The sequence below is a fragment of the Trachypithecus francoisi genome, unplaced genomic scaffold, assembly GCF_009764315.1.
Source record: "Trachypithecus francoisi isolate TF-2019V2 unplaced genomic scaffold, Tfra_2.0 Lachesis_group2, whole genome shotgun sequence".
Classification (NCBI taxonomy): domain Eukaryota; kingdom Metazoa; phylum Chordata; class Mammalia; order Primates; family Cercopithecidae; genus Trachypithecus; species Trachypithecus francoisi.
The window spans coordinates 59,653,667-59,663,236 of record NW_022681465.1 but is presented as its reverse complement, the minus strand read 5'-3'; positions in this window follow the sequence as shown (position 1 = coordinate 59,663,236).

Below are 9,570 nucleotides of genomic sequence, written 5' to 3'. Positions count from 1 at the left end.
TTTGAAATTTAGAACACTCACAGATTTGATATCTATATATATCTTATAAATCTATATGTATTTCATACTTACGAATTATATTCTTATAATGGTATATGAAGAGAAGATGTTATGTATATAGACATTCTATTATTTGCATTTCTATCTTTTTCTTTTTGTAGCTATGCTGTATAATCCAACTGAGCCAAATATTGTTGAGTGATTTTTATTCCTATAATATTTCCTCTAGAAAACTTCAATTTTTCTTTGCCAAAGAATATTTATTTTTATATTAATATTTGATTTTTTGCTATATATTGTGTTTTTATTTGTGCCGTGGTTCCTTCCACCCCCTTGGTACTGGATAATTGGTCTGTCAAATTAACAGATGAGTTAATGTAATGTGAAATAAAAGACCAAAAGGAAGCAATTATTATAATAGCAACAATTTGCAGTTACTTATGGCTTTATATTTCTGTGCATGATTTGAAAAGTAGACATACTTGTAATATGAACTCAAAAGGAAATTAAACTCAATGGGAGAGTTTTAAAATTGTTCAGTGTTGATCTAAGTTAAATGCTGATATTATGCAAGAAAAAAGGTTTCTGTAAGATGTTTTTAGCAAAAAACTGTAGAGAGGAAGAACGCATGTGGTTAAAGACTGATATGGTCTGGGTCAAGCAGGAGTTGATTTGCTAGAATTAGGCCATTTCTGTTTCCATCTTCCTCAGTATCCTCTACTTCTTTCTAAATCAACTCTGTGATACCTCCAGAGCTCAATGGGGCACAGGGTAGAAACCACCATTATAGTAGTGTGTTCATTCCATATGCATAGAGTTGGTAAGTTTGGTTTAAATGTGTTGCAAAAACCTGATAATAGTAATAATAGCTTTTTATGGTCTCTGGCAATTTTCATTTAGTAATTGCTGATTAAAACAAAGTCAATTTAGTAATAACATACAACTTGGTTGGTATCTAAAATAAAGCAGAGTTATGTATATATGGGTGGGTCCCATGTCAGCTTTGTAAGTTACAAATTGAAAAGAAAAAATGCTGGTTTTGTTCTATGTGTTCAATAAATATTTTAATTGACGAAGATTGACTCTAAAATGTCCATGAATTTTATGGTATAACCATTCCATATTAAAACATGGGATATCTCTCATGATTAATTTAGTTTCTAGTTATATTCTCACGTGAACTCCATTTCTATCTGCTTTCATTTAAAACATTCATGGGGAGTAAAACTTCTACTTACTGTTTTCTCCCAGTAAATATAAGATATTGCAAGATTGGATAAATGTATTATTTGAATTTAACACATTTTAATATTATTACTGAGAGATTTCTTGAAGCCGTTTTTCTTCCATTTGAACACTGACCATTCCTAAACGTTTTATCATTGTTCTTCTATTAGAAACATTGAATCTTGTATTGATTTTTGGCTTTTAGCTAAATCTGAGGTGGACAAAGTCAATTCGTGTATATCTTATACAATGTTTAAAGAATTGCCTTCAGCAGGCTAGAAGTCCATGATATAATTATATATTTTTTTAATTTGAGTATTAGAGTATCATAGTAGAATTCTCTGAACCTTTTACACAGGCCTTAGATCTTGCAATCAAACACTCTAGAGAAAATAGTAGTATAACATAGAAGATACAGACACTAAATACAAAAGAGATAATGATTATAAAATATATTTGTCCAAGGTGATGTTTGTCTCTTACTTCTTCCAGGAGTTTCTCTTAAATTATTCCCTTTATTATATCCTCAACGTTTGTGTATGCACTCAATTAAAATGGCTTTTCTGTTCTCTGCATATTTTCATCTTTCTTTTTCCCCAAAGATCTCCATTCTGGAGCATTCTGTTCTAAGTGGAATTCATTGCTCAATATTTTCCTATACAGTTGTCTTCTGGTCGACTCACTTTGTTTACTGGTTTTAAGGGACAGTTAGCTGGATATCACAACCTCTGCTCTTAAATTATTCCCATGTTCTTTTGAAAAAAATTATTGAATAAATTCCTAAAAATAACTGCCAGTAGAAAATATATGTTCTCTGTGCTTACTTGCCTAGCTATGCTTTTTGCACCCTAGATTGAATGATTTTTCAGATGTCTACAATATACTTTTAAATATTGCACTCAAATGTTTGCAAATATTATATTAGTATTTTCTACCATTTATTATTGGTGATGCAAAGCATGATGCTACATTAGTTCTTTCTGTAGTGTACATTACCATTACTTTTTATTCTTTTCAATATTTAATTTGTGTATTCGTCTGTCTTCATGCTGCTGAAAAAGACATACCCGAGATTGGGCAATTTACAAAAGAAAGAGGTTTAGTGGACTCACAGTTCCCCGTGGCTGGGGAAGCCTCACAATCATGGCAGAAGGTGAAAGGTACATCTCACAAGGTGGCAGACAAGAGAAGAGAGCTTGTGCATGGAAACTCCCCTTTGTGAAACCATCAGATCTCCTGAGACTGATTCACTATCACAAGAATAGCACGGGAAAGACCCACCTCCATGATTCAATTACCTCCCATCTGTTCACTCCCACAACATATGGGAATTATGGAAGCTACAATTCAAGACAAGATTTGGCTCAGCACACACAAACCATACCAATTTGTTTTTGGAGTTATGAAATAAAAATTGTTTGGTGATCTGTCTAAACTTGAGTCACTTTAGACAATGTCTTCGTTTTTCCTAGTCTGAAGCTTCATGATCTTATTTATCTGATTATTCCTTTTGATACTGGCTTATATTTAGTCATTTTCTCTCACAATTTTCTAGTGATGTTGGACCTCTTAAATTCCCCCAAACATCTATTTGTATTTTTCCTTATGTATCAATTTATTTCTTTTTTTATCTCAGTAGAGACTGCTCTATGTTATAGCTCTTCATTCAATTTTATTTTAGGGCATAACGATTATATCTTATTTCTGCAATATATGTTAAGGTTTCTTAATTTATAAATGCAATATCTTCTGGACACTCTTAGTATCTTCATTCAGGTTTTCACTATTTTCTAATTTCCTAGTTCTTTAATGTTTCTCAATTGCCTATTTTCTGGTCAGTTTATTGTTACTATTTTTTATTTGGGTTTTTCTCTTTTATGCTTGTTTTTTCTTGATTGCCTGATCATAAAGACTCAAGGAATCAATAGCTGTGCAATTTTCTTTGTTGATATTCAAACTAATAGTTTTAGATTTTCTAAATATTTGTTCAGTTTATTAAAAGAACACTTCCATTTCCTCACAGAAATTTATGCTACCTACTTTAATAGTTAAAAACAATTCCTAAACTGAATTGCTGTATTTTGGGGGCCTTCAGTAAATATATTTTCATTGTTATGGTTCTCACTATGCATTTTTTCTGACCTTGCTGGCCACCCTGAACTCAGAATTTCTCTATTGTATCATCACGTAGATTATCAACCGCTGTTAAGGGCCTTTATGGTAACATAAGAAGTGTAATTCTTTTTTTTTTTTTTAATTCCATAATCCCAAAACACAATCCTACAAACTACAAATGTTCTGTTAAATAGAAATGTTTGAAAACTCTAAATTGTTAGACATTCCCAAAGTAACTTCTAAGGGTAACATATTTTCTTTTTGAAAATTAATGCTTAACATAATTTAAAAGGTCTCTAAAATTTTATAAAATCTAAGGTAAAATATGTGTGTGTTCCCATGCATTTGGAATTTTTGACAGTTCAAAAACTTCGGGAAAAAGTAACATTTCACCCAATCTAGTCAGAGACCGTTAATTATTTAAGAAGTATTTATATTTGTAAATGTATCTCTCTATTTAAAATAAAACATCTCTGCAATTTACCCTTCCATTTATTCTTTTCTATATCTAGTACTAAAGCCCCAGAAAAACGAGGTTATTTTCCTAATAAAAGAAAAAAATAAACTTGTTACCTTTTTATATCTATACACAACACAAAATAATAGTTGCAGGGAGGAGGAAACAAATTGGTTCTCATTGACCCAAACTTGATCTTTTGTCAGCAATCTTACCGTGGTTTTCAACAGTGAATTGTTACCTTCCATAACATTATCTTTCAAAATATTTCAAGTGGTTGATTTTTCCTTTCACTTTAGGAAAATGTATGACCCAACTGACGGTAATAAAACAAAATCTGTAAACAAGCAGCACCTATTTGATCTTCAGTAAGATTACAGTAACTGAACAGTGACTTAATTCACAGGAAGACACAATTTATCATTCATCTTGAAAGGTTAAAAACAGGCAACTGTATATATAAATTTGAACAAAGAAATATTTCCTTGGAAGTTTATAACAAAATTCAACTCTTCTGCCTCTGCACTTACTCAAAAAAGAAGGAAAGATGTGGTACATTTAAATGTCAGCAGAGTTAAAATGGTTCTTGGACCAAACTTAAGAAGGTTTGAATATTTTTGTCTGTTTATGTCAAAAGAATAAGACAAAACAAAGTATTATTCTGAACAAGAAAATATTTCTAATTATAAGTTTTGAACATTCTGTTTAAATTTTAAATGGCGGTGTGCTGGTAAATGCTTAAGAATCAGTCTCTCCTTCTAGGGGTGGAAAGAAACCTTGATTGTAGTGTTTTCAACTTTCATAATGAAAATACTCCATGGAGGATTTAGTTGGCGAACATAGCCTCTCTGAATGTGAATTGTGAAGAGATGCTATCAACAGGCTCTGTGAGCCACTTTTCGTCACCTCTTTAAGATTGCTAATGAGGTATGTAAAATTGTAACGTAAAAAATCTCTTCTTCATGTAGTCAATCACGTGTTATATGTCAATACATAATACTTTGGAAATACAATTGATAATTAGTAGTTGTCTGGGCAGCTTGCTTCATAATCACAAAATGACTATATACGGCTTATAAGTCTATAACCCTTTTGCTTGAATAAAATATAAGATAAACTCATATCTGAGAATGTGGCTAGAACTCAACTGTACCTCCTGCTGCAATCTTTCAAAATGAGTATTGCTTCAATTCTACCTTTGTGCAACCCTTTGGAAAATGTGTTTACTAATGTGAAGTTTCCTGAGAGACTTTTCTCATTAAAATATGCCCATTTCCAAAAGAATACAGATTACTTATTACTGAGATGATAATATATGTTTGTTAGTATTATTATGAATGTTCTTACTATGAAATGCATTTGGAAGATAAAGTGAAAATAACCCTTTTGAGAGAGATAGAGGAGAAATAAATAAATATCTTATATTCTCAATTTCTATTTTCTGTTCTATATCTTTGGGATACTAATGTTTTTGTGTGTTTGCCCTTGCATGTGATGTGTTCACGTTTATAAATGTCGACATTAAGGGCTGGATGGAGAATCCCAGCAATTTACCCAACATCTGATTCCAAAGCCATATCTATTTGTCTATCTATCTATCTATCTATCTATCTATCTATCTATCTACTTATAATCTATCCAATCTATCTATCCAATCATCTATCCATCCATCGCTGTTCAGAGATAAGTTAAAATCTTGAATATTGGTGTGACAATTGTCAGTAATGTGTGGAGTAATAAAATACTTCAAAATGAAAAAAATTAAAAAGAAATTTTGGTTACAGTTTTTTTAAAAAAGTAGTTTGAATTGTTTAAGTCATTAGAGAGTAGGTATATACTGTTGAAATTTCACTGCTCCAAATGTGAACTTAAAATCTTAAAAAGTTTTCTGAGAGATAAGATACTGTGGGGACTGTGTCCCCACCCAAATCTCATCTCAAATTGTAACTACTATAATACCTACATATCTAGGGAGAGACCTGGTGGGAGGTGACTGGATCATGGGAGTGGTTTCTCCCTTGTTGATGTTGTTCTCATGGTGATGAGTGAGTTCTCACATGATCTGATGTTTTTATAAGGGGCTCTTCTCCCTTAACTCCTCACTCTTCTCTCTCTTGCCTGCTGCCATGTAAGATGTGCCTCTTTCCCTCTCACCATGATTGTAAGTTTCCAGAGGCCTCCTGAGCCATTTGCAAGTGTGAGTCAATTAAACTCCTTTTCTTTATAAATTATCATGTCTAGGGTATGTCTTTATAGCAGTGTGAAAACGAAGTAATACAACCATATTGCCCTCAGAATGATTGGTATATTCATCATTCTTATTTTTGTGTGTTAAGCAGTTGTAGGTGAATGACTGGGGCAAATGTAGCCTGTTGAAACCATATCCAGAAGCTGTTTCTCTCTATCTCTAATCATTTGGCTGGATGAATATGAGTTAGCACATTCGGATGTGTCTGCTCTGCAGAGTTGACTCCTCCCTGCAGCATATCATTCAAAGTCAAATGTAGGGAACAAATATAATAGCATAATTTGTTCAACAATCCAGACTGTAATCTTGTGTTGCTTTTGATTAAAGAAGATGATCGTTTGATATTCACTGAAGTCTTTTATAATTCATTTGATATTCAGAAGGCAAGGAGGACCTTACATATTGCCCTTTCAAGAATTCAACAATAACTTTGACCAAGTGTCTTATAATCAGTTATAATACATATTCCACTGAGCCCAAGAATAATGACCCAAGTCAGATTCCATATATGGTATTCTAATATTCCCTAACACATTTATTGGCTCAGGTACAGTTTTAACAAATATATGCTATTTAAAAACTTCTTTCATCCAAGACACTTGTCTCAATGTGACATCACATAGCACATCCATCATTTGGCAGGTTAAATAAATACAAAATTACTTATGCTGATAATCAATCAAAAAGACATACCATGGACAACCAAAGTTAGATAATATATGCTTGGCAAAATCCAAGCATATGTCCCAACAAATACATTGATAATAATCTCAAATTTCTATAACACTATAAAGTAGAAACATACCTTAAGTAATATATTTCCACATTAGGAAAAAGTTATAAACATATTGTGGTTAAAATCTATATCTTCTAACATCAAATAATTATAATTCCAAAATTTTTAATCTATGCATTGTTTGACCTGTTTACATTTTGCTTATAAGGAAAGAATTCCAAGCCTTTGCATAGATGATGTTGTTACAAACAAAGAGAACAAAATCCATAGTACAGTAATCAAGCACAATCACAAGTAGTAAATGTATACTGACTGATAAATACAACTATGAAATATATTGCAGAAATGAGGAGAAGTAGTATTTAAAAACTTTAGAATAATTATAAATATACCTAGGCTTCAATATGCCCCAAATTACTTTAAGACAATTTTTTAAAGGGAGCATTTCAGTCCATCATATAAATTATTCATGAAATGTAAACTGAGTGTTGCCATGGAAGATTTCATGACTATACAATATTTTATATCATTTCTGGAATAAACAACACACAGGAGCCCTCTTAGAGATGTAACAAATGAAAGCTTCCTGTTTGCTTGTATTTTGTACATGCTTCACCTAACCTAGATATCTAAATGGGACATCAAAATAATGACATTCTCTGGAATATCATTGTCCCTGTTATAGTATAGATCCAAAATTGAATACATAATTGATATGATTTGGCTCTGTGACACCACCCAAGTCTCATCTCGAATTACAATCTCCACATGTGGAAGGAGGGACCTAGTAGGAGGTGACCGGATTATAAAAGCAGTTTCCCTCATGCTGTAATAATGGGGGAGTTCTCACCAGATCTGATGGTTTTAAAAGGGGCAATTTCTCCTGTGAATTCTCTCTCTCCTGCCACCATATGAAGAAGGCCCTTGTTTCCCCTTCACCTTCTGCCATGATTGTAAGTTTCCTGAGGCCTCCCCAGTCATGGAGAGCTGTCAGTCAATTAAATCTCTTTTGTTTATAAATTAATCAGTCTCAGGTAATGTCTTTATAGCAGGGTTAAAATGGACTAATATATACTAATATCATGCACTAAAATAAATTAACATACACATCATTATATGAATGGATATACATCTGTTTATATGCCTTCTTGATCATTAATAGTATGTCTATAGAAGGCCAACCCTGGCAGAAACGCCAAGAGTCTTACAATTAGATTACAGTTTTGTTTGCACACAATGGGTGAAAAACAAAGGAGGTGAAATAAACATGGAAGTCTAACTATATGACTGTTTAGTTCAATGTTTTTATGATGGGGAATCATGTATCTTCCACTAAGAAATAGACAGTAAGTAGGAGAGAAAATGAGTTCTTGACAACAAACTCATTGAAAATCAATGAAAATGTGCTCAAATACTATCTTTGTCATGTTTTCTGTTGGATAATGTAGCTTGCTTGGTGGAAGCTACCATGGCTATTCGACTCAGAGGAAACACTCAGCTCTGGCACTGACAGACAGTTCCAGCCTGCAATATCTTTAAGCACTCCCAGGTCACAGTCAGCTTCATCATGCTCCTTAGGTTTACCAGCAGAAAGCTGATCAGGCACCATCTGTAGGGTTCTGAGACCACTCCCACCCCTTACCCTTCCACCCTTCACTTCATATCATAGTTTTTTTCTTCCAGACTTCTCCATTTCTTAATCTCGTTTTCTTCCTATTTGTGGCCTTATACCTAGTGATGGAATTTTTCAATTTCTGTTACCTCAGTGTTAAAATTTTAGCAGTTCGACCCTCCAATGTATATGTAAATAAATCCTTATACTAATTCCTCAGTTTCAAAGACATAATTTGCTTTTTATATGAATATTCTTGGCTCCTATACAAACTTTACTTGTTCTGAGAAAACTAGTGTGCATGTTACCACCACCTGGTATAAAGAAATCTACCAAGAAATTTTCCTTTAATTTTTCAACTTAAATATTTTTACATATAGGAACAAATTTGCCAACAAATTTATCCTAAGTTTAGATTATTCCTTATAACTGTTGAACTAATTAACTTTCTATGCCAGATATTTACGATTTCATCCTTGATATGAAAAATTCAAAATATCTCATCAAAACACACTTATTCATTTTTTTCAACATATATAGCTTATCCCACTGAAATTTCTAAGAATTGAGTGTTAAAAATAAACTTAATTGGTCTGAATAATTTTTATTTTTAAGAATTTTTAAAACACTTTGATAAAACATATGGAGTAATCTTAACTCATGGTTAAGGGATTGTTACAAGTTTATAAACAGAAAAACAATTAAAAATCATATTTCCAAATGACAGTCATGCTAGGTTTTTAAAAAGATCTGTTTGAAAGAAAATATATAAAATAAATGTCATTGGAAAATACTTTATTTAAATGTATTTATGTTTGAATTCTGAAGAAATAGTCCTGAAAATATATAGTTTAGTAGCTTGTTATGTATTTTTATAGAATTAAGAAGGTATTTTTTTCCTATGGCATGTTTGAGAAGCAATGGCCAAATTAATGTTAGCACTGATTTTTGTCTGGGAGCCATGATTTACAAAGAAGAAATAACACCTGAACTATTTATGGGAAAATAGCTGAGTGGAATCCTCAAACAAAATGTGGTATCATTCTTGGTCTTAAAAGACAATCTGTGTCTATAGACATTATCTGAAATCCATTGAAGTTTGTTAAAAACTTCTTTTCAAAGTTATTTTTAAATTAAACTCTACCACCTTGGAAAACAGAAATTCTATGTAAGTT